The following is a 13,131-nucleotide window of genomic DNA, read 5'->3' as shown; positions in this document are numbered from 1 at the left end:
TCTAGAATGAAAATTTTCTGGGCATATAGCTCATATGTTGATAGAGGCTGCTTTACATTTTTCTTCATTCTGAGTACAGTAGTTCTTTGTGACATGTAAGTCTGATTCTTTAACATGGACTTTATTCTTTAACCCATCTAAGATATCTAACCCAACAATACTGAGCAATGAGCTACCTTTTGACTTTTCTTAATGAAAGATGAAATTCAAGGCTTTCTGATGAGAAGAAATTGTCTGAGAGCTATTGTACTCATCACTGACACAGGTTGCATACAAGAAAAATTATTTTACTCTCAACTCTGATTTTCAAGTCCAGTCATGGCTTCTGGGCTCAGCTGGTGAAGTCTAGTGATGTTGAAATGGGTTTATTCCCAGCTGGCAATAACAACTTGTGGATGTGTTTCATAGCAATGTTGTTGTTTAGACTGTTGTACTGTTTTAATCTTAATTAATTTTTAATATATAATGGTACTCTCTCTTCTCAGTGTGAATGTATTTGAACATGTGGTAGCTGTACAAGTCTCTTTGTTGTTGCTGATATATGTTCTTGGAAGTCAACCTTAGAAATCCTATGAGGCTAGCTCTTAAAATATGTGATAAACAATGATGTTTTGGGTTATTATTTAAATTATGACTATGCAAGCTATTGTACAATTACTCCATCAAATTCCAAATTGTTTGGAATCAACTTAAATTTAAAAGAAAATTTTATAGATTTATTTGGCTGAATTAGGAATTGAGCTTGAAATAGGTTTAAAAATTATAGCAGTAAGATGTTTAGTAATGTAATGTGAAAGACGTTTATGATGCCACAACTATTCAAATAAATACAGAAATAATCAGCAAGCTCTTCTCCTTAAGGCAACAAACCTTAAGGCAAGCAGAGGATGTTAGGTTAAGCTGAGATTGACAACTACAGTCTGAATGAGTCAATATCATGTGCAGGTAGATGATGAGTAAGGAATCCTGTTTAAACCAGTGGTATCGATAACAACCCTGATTTTATTCAAAAGACGAGAGGTCAAATTTAGAGATTTTTGTGAAAATTTAATAAATGAAAAAGTTATCTCTTAGGGGCACCTGCAATTTTATTCTCCCTTCATATAATGCAATACTTACAGAATCTCTTCATTATAAGGATATTCATTACTATTATATTCCTCTGAACATTGACATTACCCTGACTGTAAAAAAAATAATCTTGACGATAGACATGATTTTGTGATCTCTCTACAATACTAATTTGTAGAGAGATTTTCTATTTCCAATCCTCCACCTAGCTAAATACATGTAACTGCAAGGAAAAACAGTTTTATAAACAGGGTTGAAGAAAGAGTATAATCGAAGTCATATTTTGACATCCAAATATAATAAACAAAACATTCCAGAAGTAAATTTTATTTCAGCATTCTAAACAAATATTTTATTTCAGAAGAGTTACAAGATTACAAGATGACCTTTAAACAAATAAAAGACATTATCTTTTGATTCAAAACATGCAAATTTTTATTTTATTTTATTTTGCTAAGAGGTAGTGCCGCTTATTCAGAAGGTTTTAGTTCTGTATTTATAATGCTTAACAAGTTTAAATCATGCTTGTTAAACAGTCCTTTTCTGCATAAGAAAGGCATCAGGAAAGCATTTTTAAAATCTGTTAAATTATATCTGAGAGGAATAAAGGGTCATCAGGGTATCTCACAAAGGTAAATTTGAAATATATCTCCAGAGAGCAGAGTGTAATGAACTCATTCCTATAATGGAATACTATTATACCTTTTATATATTTGTACTGTACCTTTCTGTTTGTCTGTAACACTTTTTATTGATACAAACTTCATAGTTTTTTTTGCATATGATTGTGAAATCAGAGTCACAGTGCCTCTTGCTTGATGAGAAGGCAGTGCTTGCTTTAAAAACTGTTCTTGTGTTCTGTGAAATGCAGCTCATGAGCTTCACAATATTTTTAAGTTACAGTTTTGTAAACAAAGCACCTTAATGAACACACTTTAAAAGTTAATAGCCTATAACATTGCTTAGAGTATGCATTCATTTTTCTTGGCTTGCAAATTGTCTTCTGTTTTCTATATTTAAAGCAAGCACTCAGAACTGCCATTACTGAAGTTCAGGTTAAAATTTCCTACCAATAAAGCAATTTTATCAATTTTTAGTCTTCATTTTATTTATTTATTTATTTTGCCCATAGAGAGCACACCTCCTTGATATGTGCCACATTCATTCCACTTCTAATAAATACTTGATCACAACTTGTTCTAGGTTTTGTCTGTATGGTATCTCCCACAGCTTTTGTATCCAAGAAATAATGCTTATTTAAGTTGTATTGTTTGAATATACATATATATATTAAAGGAAATCAGATTCATATGTCAGCTATAATGACTAATATTGAGCAATCCCTTAGAGATCTACATTTCAATAGCATTTGGATCAATTTTATGAAGGTCATTTTGAATAGCAGTATTCCTTCATGTTGAAAATAAACCTTATTCGGAGCATGATTTATAGAATTTTTAAGCATTTTGAAACTCTGTTTTAGGAAATATTTAATAAATTAACTATTTGTAGGTTTGGGGGAAGAACAGGTGCGTAACACATGAATTCAGGTATGAAATTTCTAAAAAATCGAGGCAACTCTGTGCTCATTCTTGTGATCATAGAGTTTGTAATAAATTCTTAAAGAGATGCTTTTTTTTTTTTTTTTTTTTTTTTTTTTAACAGAAGAGATTCACAGAGCACTGCTAAAATTGTTCTTTAAATTGCCATTAAGCACAGTAAGTATCCCACATTAAGATACTACTGACTCATCAGAACATTTCAGGTAACTTCCTAAGTGAAGTTTGGCCAAGATACTCATTGGATTCCAGCAATGTTTTTATCTTTTTTGAACTAGCATTTCAGCATGCTCTAAACCTTGTTAAGTGCACCAAAATGTCCTACTACAAATACAGAAGCAAATAACTTTTTAAAACATAGTATGAATTTTAGAAGTTCCATACTTACCATTGTAAAATTATTGAAAGCCTTTGCAAGTTTTTCTTCAGTGTTTGTAATGGATAAAGGACAAAAAATCAGTCTATCGTGTTTTGAATTGATTGTTTAAAATCAAAATAACTAAAAAATAGAGCACAATATTAGAAAGACTGGTAGCCTGCTGTGTTATAGCTGTATTTTCTACATCTAAGTTATTATTTCTCAGCTGCCCTTCTAGCTTTATCAAACCCATGATCATGAAACCCATTAAAACGTTCAAGGCATACATAAAATAAGGAATCCTACACTACTAATGTTTTTGTGCAGCTGATGCTTAGGAAAGCTTCAAGTTTTGCCAATGAAAAGATAAAACACTCACAAATAACACTCGCCCCAAATGGCAGATCTCTGATTTGACAGTTCTCGTTTATTATTTTCCTATTACAACATGACAAACATCTTTGGTCATTTTCAGTATTTCCTTTTTTCTCTTCTGGGTTTGCATTCTGTTTCCCAAAGACTATTTCTGAAGTTGTCAGCCAACACTGATAAAACTGAGAAAGAAAATATATATTAACTTTAAACAACCTAACAGTGATGTGCATCTCAGCACCTCCAGTTGTTGTGAGTCATTGTGCTATTCCTGGGTGACTGTCACATTTACACTCAGAACAGTTCCTTGATTATGCTGCAGTCGATTTATATCATCTTTTATACAACGGAAAAAAAAAAAAAAAAAAAAAAAGACAGACAAGTAGGAGACAAATAGCTTTGTCTCCTATTCTTTTCTCAACATTTTCTGAAGGTAAATTTAGAGGTTGTACAACTTTTTTTTCCTTTTTTTTTTTTTTTTCTGCATTTAGTAATTTAAGCAAATCAGTATAGAACTTCTGAAATTGAATTTATCCTAGATGTTAGAATTGAGGAAATTGGAAGATGTAAACCATGGGTTCAAATGTATATCTCATTTTTTGCTTAAGAAATTAAAATGGGTTCCTTCTTTTGAAGATCTGCTGCTGAGCTACTAGCACCATCTCTTCCCCATGATGCATATAAATCTGGTCTCCACTCCAAAAGATTAGATCTTTTGTCATTACTTTCATTCTCTTTATATAAATTGCTCATTTACAGTGTCTAGGACAGCTTAAGCATAATTTCTCTCTTGTAGGGAAAAGTCCTTCAGAGCTGACCCTATTTTGAGCAAAGGGTTGAACTTGATGATCTCTAGAAATCCCTTTCCAGCTTAAATTATTTTCTGACTCAAAGCACAAAGATCTAGTCTGTACCTGAACTATTTTGCTATTGAAAATGCCTTTTCTTAGTGAGTATAATTATCCTTGCATTTCCTTACTTACTGAGTCATCTTTCTATTTTACTTCCTTTCCCACCCCTTCTTTGATACAAAAAAGTATCCATAACAGAGTAAATTACGCAAATATATGGTCAAAGCTAGGATTTATTCAACAGAATTAATGAGATAATTAACCTTAATGAAAACTTTATAGTTAGGCATATCACAGCTACAACATTTCTTATCTATTCTAACCAGGTTACTGAAGGTCATTATCAAATATGTCACTGAGTACTAATTGTTAGGAAATGGTAACTTGTTAAAAGTTTTCCTTCCTACCTTCCCTCCTTCCCTCCTTCCTTCCCTCCTTCCTTTACTACATGTTAATCTGTAAACCTCTTGAGATTGATCTATTTATTTCCTGTTACTTCTGGTGTTGTTTTTTGTTTGTTTTTATTTAATTTTCTTTACACTAATTATTCTCTTTCTGCTTTATTTCAAATTTTTTTTTGTATTTACTTCCACCCCACTGAACTCACTGTAGCATGTAACATTTCAGGTCTGGGTACTGTGGTACCTATTGTGTTAGACCATGTCTGTGAAAAAGAAGAGTACCACTCTGCTTCTAGGACATTGTTCTGAAAGTAGTACCATTTTGAAGTAGCTAACCTACAATGCAAATATAGATAGAAAGTCACATAAAGCAGTTTGAAGTGAACTTGGTTGAAAACAAAGGTATTAAAGGAAAGAATATTGTGAAAACCTCGATTTTCATTGAACACAGCTTTTTGTAGATTGCTCTCACCTGTTATTTCTTTTAATTTCAATATAAATACTTGATTCATTTTTCATATAAATGAAACTATTTTTTCTTGTATTTAGATTCTCTCTTTCTTTCCTTCTTTCTTTCCTTCTTTCTTTCTTTCTCTTTCTTTCTTTCCTTTTTTCCTTCTTTCCTTCTTTCTTTCTTTCTTTCTTTCTTTCTTTCTTTCTTTCTTTCTTTCTTCCTTCCTTCCTTCCTTCCTTCCTTCCTTCCTTCCTTCCTTCCTTCCTTCCTTCCTTCCTTCCTTTTTTCCTTTTCTCAGAGACACTTAAGCAACTCTTCCAATTATTTATAACTTGTTCACCTTCATTTAAAGCCATGTTTATCTTATTTTTTTCTAATATTCTTCTTTTTAAAAGATTATTAAAAAAAATAAATTTTAAAATATTCTCCTTAAAGTCTCAGATATTATTCACACTTAATATACTATATAAATCAAAATGTTTGAAAAAATATATCAGATTTGGGAAAATACATTAATTTTAAAGTCTTTGTAGCAGGCTGCGTACACAGAAGTTCAGCAAACTGGCAATCAAGAAGAGCAAATTTGGGATTAAAGACTACAGTTTTGTGGAAACAGTGAAAAAGACTATTATTTCTCAGAATTGTTTGAAATCATAGAGAATAACTGTTGCATGAAACTTTAGTATAATGTAACTCTTAATGAATAGAAAAGGCATCAATCTGAGGAAAAAATAGTTTGTCTCATGCCTCTAAGGCACCAGATATGTAAGGACGTTTAATGTATTCTCCATTGACCTTTAGAGATAGTTCCACGTGATAGTAAAAAAAAAAAAAAAAAAAAAAAGACATTTTTTAGAATTTCTGACTATTTTATAACACCTTTTTATTACATCCATTTACAGTTCTTAATTCTATTCCCCCAAATCATTCCACATTAAATTGTTCTTGCTCCTCTTTTTCTGTAAGTGGTAAAATAAGACTACAGTTAAACCCAGGAGTGCTTCTCATGCCCCGAGTGCAAGGTGAGTGCTTCAGCTGCATCTCACTTCTTCCCAGAATAATATCTGGGCAAAACTTATCCTTTCTTCACATCTTGTTTTCCATGATCAAATGCATAGAGCAGAAGGGACCCATAATATGTTACCGCCATGTCCCTGTCTGGACAACTACTAAAGTCCTTTTTAGCTGTCAATTTGATCAGCTACTCATACCTACCTAACATCCAGACATGAAAATTCCTAAATTCCCAGGCATTTGTAGTCTCAAACATGCTCCAAACTATTTTTTTTTTTTTCATTTTATATTTCTTGTTAAAAACTGCTTCTGTGATTGTGGCACCAGACTTGTAGGTAGTGAGATGGATGTACTCCAAGTTCACTGAAGTATTTTTGCAAAAGAGCCCAGAAATGCAGTGCCCACGGGTATTTTGCCTAATTGTTTATCAAACTAGTGACTAATCTGGCATTACTTCTAAGTTCAGGTCAACCAGAATATTGATTCCTCTACAATAACTAGCTCTTATTTATTTTTCACAGAATACATTTCTAGTCTTTGTCATTTATCTCTGTCATTTCTTTGTCTGGCCGAGTGTTTAATTTCCAGTTTTAAGGACACAAGAATGCTTATTTAATTTTTTCTCTCTCTCCAAATATTGCATGTTATACTGAAACAATTGCATCTTTATTTCTATAGACTCATGGTAGCAGAAAATAAATGTTTTGATTTTTCAGTTTCTTAAAAATTGTAATTCAATAGTGCCTTTGTCAGCCATGCAAAATGATCAAAGATTTGCTGTTCTAATAGTAAATAGAATATCATAATCATAATATCATAATATGCATTATGACTTTCACCCTGCTTAAACAAATATTTCCATTGGAATTTAGTGAACAATAGGGAAACAACATGTCCATATATCTGTGTAAATCACAATCAGAATAGAGAAGATAGTCTGACTGCTACCCCTGTGCAACAATTCATTACAAATTAACATGGACATTTGTTTTTGTTTTATTCTGCTTAAGCAATACATACTTAGTGACTCAAAAAGCAACTAGATTACCACAGAGTTAAAGAATTTTCCACTCTGTTTAACGCAACCTTTTGGATGGCAGAAAATGCAGCCACCTAAGAGAATATTTCCTGAGGATTAAAGTAATTTCACTGTTCACCCTGATAATATATTAAATGTGTGTAACTAGGAAAAAAAAAAGAAAAGAAAAAAAAAAGCTTTAATCACACAATTTATAATATATCAAATGCATTGTGATTTCTTTTATTAAGAACAATAATTTTAATTGTGTTCTTGGTTCTATAAGATGATAGGAAAAGAAGGAATGTACAACTATTCAGCTTACTTCTTGGCTACCTATTAAACTCTTCCATTATTATCATTCTTCATTATTGCTATTCTTCTTTTGGAAAACCAAAACCAAAAACATGGGTTGGAATCTATTGCATTACTTACCATTTGCAATGAGCATTATTGTAGAAGTAGTAGTTCCAATTCTCTACCAAACTAAATCTGGATTTGCAAATCAAAGTTTATTTTGATTGACTATGGGCAAAAGTGGTCAGGATATATTTGTGTACATTACCTGCATCTGTGTAACACCCACATGTACTTTGACACATCTGCTGCTTTCAGCTCCAGCAGTTCAGTGGAAAATGCTCTCCTTAAATCTCAAAGTTGTATCTATTTATTTGACATAAAATTGTATTTATTTTTGTGTCTTGCACACGTTGTGAGTAGAAATGCAAAAGAGGATGAAGAGGAAAGGAGAGAAAGAGACATGTGAAAGATAGCACAAATAATATAAATAACTCAAAACAACAACAACAAAAATCCTGGAACTGACTTGTATGAGCTCAGGAGTGAGCATTAGTCACTTCAAGTTGAATCTTAGGGGGTCCAGGAAGGAACAAGCATTATAAGCATTTTCTTCAGCTGCAATTTAAATACATTTACTTTTTGTTGTTGTTGTTGTTTTTTCTTTTTTTTTCTCCTTTCTTCTTTTTGGCTGCACAATTATTTCTTACAATTGGCCCATGAGTTAGACTTTTTGCCACAGTTGGATTCCAGGAGTCATATCAGAGTTATTGTGAAATGAAAGGTAATTTTATGTCAGTAAAGTGGGTGTGAGCCTAAGGGAGTCTGACTGAAGCTAAATGAGTAATTGAGCCTGTGAAAGTCGGAGCAAGTGTAATGTGCATTCAAAAGTCTTCAAAAAGAGATTTTTGCATCCTTCTGTCCCTTCTGCCCCCCTAGAAGGCCATGGCATGGGCAGGATATTTTGGTTTGTTTGTTCAATTAAATACTGTTCCAATTCTAAAAGTCAAACATTAAAATGCATTTGATTATCAAACGCCAAACCATCAAAGTATATTTGATTAGCAACTGAAGAACTTCATAAAATGTGAACTCCTGAAATCCAATGGTTGAAGATCTCCTACAGAGTATACTGAAGGGAACGAAAAGAATGAGGAAACAACAACAAACTATGAAAAAATGACTGGTTTTGGTGAGGTGATGGAAAGGTCTGGAATAGATGGAAGTATTCCAAATGGAAGTCTGGAAAATTTTGGAACCAGATCCTTTGATTAGTCTGGTTACAGTATTACATTGACTATGTATATCTACACTGTACAGGCTACAAATCTAAAAGGTGTTCCTTTCAACAGATAATCAAAACAAAATATGATTAAGGAATTAGTAATTAACAAATCAATTCAGATCAGCAGATGAATGATGAGTTTTAGAACTGTTTTGGAATTTATGATGTAACCCTCAAAAGAATGAAAATTGCCTTTTCCACCAAATACTGCTTTAATATAGCTCAGGAATGATTACAATAAGAAGGTCTCACCACACAGTCTGTTTTTCAGAAAAATAATTAATTAAATAATTAAATAAACATGTTTAATATAAATTAAAGGAGGGTGTTTTTGGAAAAAAAATAAAATGCAACTTCCAAAGTCTCCGAAACTTTTGGAGTGCAATTAATCACAATTTACATAGCTTATATAAACTAAACTAGCAATTTTAATACTTATCTATTTGTTATTAGCTGCAGCTAGATAATCAAACTAAAAAGATAATTATTCAACATTTTCACTTATTGGTTATTTTTGTTCTGGCTATATTTCCAAGCAACTAGGCCAGAAATATTGCTTCGTTTTATGTTCCTTTCAGTGCTAGAATATGGTGCATGCTGGACTAGCATTTGCATTAAGAAAAAAAAAAAAATGTTGGAAATTTTAGAATTGTGTTGCATAAAATTTGGTCTACAATTTTCAGGATGAAAATGTAAATTTATATCCATATTGGAATGCAGAATGTATTCTCAAACTCATGTATCTGTTTTCAGGTATAGAAAGATACGTAACTGAATAGTGTGAACATGTGCATAACTGATCATAAAAAGTGTATGTAACAATTAGGAGGGAATCTCTTAGCTACTGCAGGGTCGATATTTTAGGAAATACTAATGTTGAGACTAATGATGACTATCCTAGAATTCAGTTGAACTAAGCTGGGACTTGGAGAATCACAACCTAATTCAAATACTCACTTGCCTACCATTATAGGTCTAAATAAGCCAAGGATCCATGAAGTAAAATATATGAATTGTATATGTTGCGTAGATGAAAAATACTTAATTTTATTTTGCAGGCAGTTAGAAACCATGTTGTGTTTTTTATTGGAAAGCAGTAATTTGTGTTTTAAAAGCTGTAGCTAGGAACTTTGTATCCCACCTGTTGGACAGGTAACATTTTCTGCATGTCCATCAACATATACTCTGCTTTGCTTATTGCTCTACTGTCTTATTAACAGAAGTTTAAGCAATGAATTTGGTGTTAATCTGAGACTGGCATTAGGGAAATCAGGAATCTCCAGCTAATGGGAATGACAAACTTCAAGGAAGAGCAAGCAACTGATTGGCTGAGTAGGAGATGATTTCAAAGCCTGTATAAAATTTTGAGTTGATATTAAGACTTGAAATTGTAGCTTTGACTTCACTGAGTCTAAGATTCTACACTGTGTGTCTGCCTGAGTGAAACCAGACATACTGATTTTGAGTGGAATTTGGCTAATTCTGCAATCCTGGTATGTAACTTTTTTTTTTTTTTTTTTACACACACACACACACATATATATAATATTTCCAATCACATGTAATGCTTGTCTGTAGAAATCAAAATGTCTGTAGGGAACCGTAGCCATACTTTTTATCACAGATTTATCTTTTGGATTGAGTTTAGTATTTAACAGTTAATTTCAGGTTCTTTTAGGAAGACAGTGAAATGTTATTACTTTTATCAGTCTCTGTTCTTCCATGAGTGATTACTCTAACTCATTTGGTGATTCATTTTTACTGTTATTTTTCATTGCCTTTCTTTGAATTTTATTTATTTTATTTTATTTTATTTTGCTTTAGGGCAGAGAGTTAAGGCAAAGTAATCATAAGATAAAATAAAGGCTATCCTCTTTTATCTTCTTTCATTTGAGATTAAACAATTTGTGTTGATTGACAGAATGGAATTTTCATTGAGTGCAGTGTGCTTCTTCTTAAGACTACTTTTAAACCATAACATATTTTTATGTTATCAAAATACTGATGTCAACTGAAACAAAGCTTCAGAACTTTGTAACAAAAGAAATAGCACTTAATGAGTTTTCTCTCATTAAAAAAAAAAAAAAAAAAGTGTTATAGATTTCATAATATGTACATTTTTGATCAATAAGTTATTCCTCTACCTCCCCCCTCTCCCCCCTCAAGCAAAAAACTATGCTTTTTCAACTTTATGTTCACAAATGAGGGCTACTTTCTCTGGGTGTATGCTTTTTATCTTTTAATAATTACAGTCATATTTCAGTGTACATTCATATGGAAGGTATTAACTGTCATTCTGGTCTTTTCTGAAATTAACAAGCAATCTTAGCTTCTAGAATACATGAGTGAAAATGGATTCCTGGAAATCTGAACTGCTTAGAACAGAACAGAAAAAAAAATCCACATGAATTTGTTATAGATTTAATTTTGCATCACAAACAGGCAGATAGATCCTCAGCTTAATTGGCTGTCTCAGAAGAGTTTTGTCACTTCGCAACAGTGAGTTGTGTCTATACCTGGAAAACTGAACAGAATACTTGATCTAGCAATATCTAAAATCTAAATATAAGCTTAATTATATATACATTACTTAGTATTAATACTAATACCCGGCTAAGCTGGGTATTTTAATACCAGAGTTCTGCTCTCACATCTATGGGATCTCCTGCTATCCAAATGTTGTCTTCCTCTCTCTTCCAATGACTATTTTGTTGGTTTGTAGAACACAGAATTCATGGAGACTGATTTAAGAGCTTTGGAACAGTCTATAAGGAGTGGCCTGGATGAATTTATAGGAGATAAAACTCCCTAGAAAGACCTTGAGAGTACCAAATGTAATTATAGGACTCTGCAGGTGAGGATGATTGTCACGGTGGGCTATGTGATGAAGAGGAGAACAAGTTTGCATATTTGGGAGGGTAAGCCTACCATTCAGAGACCTTGACAAGCTGGAAGAATGGGCTCACAGAAGCTGATTGAAGTCTAACATAAGCAAATGTAAAGGTACTTGAGATGCCATTAACTCAGACTCGAGGCTACAGGATGGGGACCAACTTGCTGAGAAGTAACTTTACAAAAAACTACCTGGGGGACTTGTCTTGGCAAACAAGCTAAAAAGGAACCATTAGCATATCTTTTTGGTGAAGAAGACTAACTTCATCCTGGTGAACAATAGGAAAGGCATAGCCAGCAGGTCAAAAGAAGGGATTAGCCCCCTTATCAGAACTTGTGAGGGCATGTCTGGACTATTGTAGCTAGTTTCAAGGGCCCAGAATCATAAAGATCAGAATCAGCTAGAAAGAGTCTAGCAAGGGATGAACAAGATTGTGAAAGGGCTGGAACTCATGGTTTACAATAAAAGTTTGTTCATCCTAGAGAAGAATAAGCTAATAGGGTTTGGAAGAGTTTAACTACTGTTTTCATGACCTAGGGAGGATTACAGGACCTTTCTCTTCTCAGATGTTCACAGCAGAAGGAGAAGAGGCAACAGCTGCAATTTGCAGCAAGGGGAATTCTAAATATATATAAAGGGAAAAAAAAAAAAAAAAAAAAAAAAAAAAAGTCTGCAAAAGAAAGGTTACAACAGTAAAAAAAATCTCTGATGGCACCAGCCTCTGAGCTGTGCGTTTATCAGGTGGGCTTTCTGGGTCCTCTCTGTACACATCCCTGCCACTGAAGGGATAGAGGAAAACACCACCTGTACTCCTGCTCCATCTACTAACTGCCACAGTCCCCTGAAGTCCCGTTTGATAGCCTTCAGGCTTCTCTCAGCAATTTCATCGCTGCCGGCCTGGTCTATCAATAGAGGATAGTCAGAGGGGCAAACCAGGTTGGGAAGGTTTCTGGCAATATCCCTGACCCAGGCCCCAGGGAGGCAGCACACTTCCCTATGGGTAGGGTCAGGCTGAGATATAGGGCCTTCTGTTCCCCTGAGAAGGGTGTCACCTACAACAATGACCCTTTCTTTCTTGGTGGAGACAGTCTTGAGGCATGGAGTCAACTTCCTTGCCCTAGGCAACCTCCTGGGTGGACTTTTGACCACATCCTCACCCACCAGTCTCTCCAGCTCCAAGGCCTCAAACCTGTTGTGTAAGGGCACCTGGGAAGGCTAGGCTGGTAGAGAGGGGAGTCTCGCTGCAACTCCGAGCAGGGTCCTGTTTCCATTCCTCCTCATCTCCTAGTTCCCCTCCCTCTGCCTCACAGTGACATGGCAGAGGGTCTACCCCCATATGGGGTGTCTCACCCCGGTGCCTTTCTTTCAGGCCTGAAAGGGAGCTGCTCCACCAGTCTATCTCCTGCTCACACTCCCTGACAGCCCTTAACCTCTCCACCTCACACACACGGTGTCTCTGCCGCCCTCTGATGGCAGCAATAGGCTCAGGCACTCCCTGCATCCAGAGACCTGAACTGCCGCATTTTTGAGCAGGCACTCAGTCTGGGTCACCACAGAC

General features: G+C 34.2%; 1 long non-coding RNA gene across 1 annotated transcript; it reads left to right on the top strand.

Annotated features, from left to right (window-relative positions):
- Positions 1 to 1,007: 1,007 nt before the first annotated feature.
- On the top strand, positions 1,008 to 12,795 carry LOC118166693. The gene is made up of 3 exons (XR_004750670.1): positions 1,008 to 1,020; positions 2,791 to 2,793; positions 12,493 to 12,795. It is a non-coding gene; the product is annotated as an uncharacterized LOC118166693 (long non-coding RNA).
- The last annotated feature ends 336 nt before the right edge of the window (positions 12,796 to 13,131 follow it).

This window comes from Oxyura jamaicensis, chromosome 4 (genome assembly GCF_011077185.1).
Source record: "Oxyura jamaicensis isolate SHBP4307 breed ruddy duck chromosome 4, BPBGC_Ojam_1.0, whole genome shotgun sequence".
NCBI classification, from domain to species: domain Eukaryota; kingdom Metazoa; phylum Chordata; class Aves; order Anseriformes; family Anatidae; genus Oxyura; species Oxyura jamaicensis.
The sequence above is the reverse complement of the archived record's forward strand: the minus strand, read 5'-3'. Positions and strand labels throughout refer to the sequence as shown.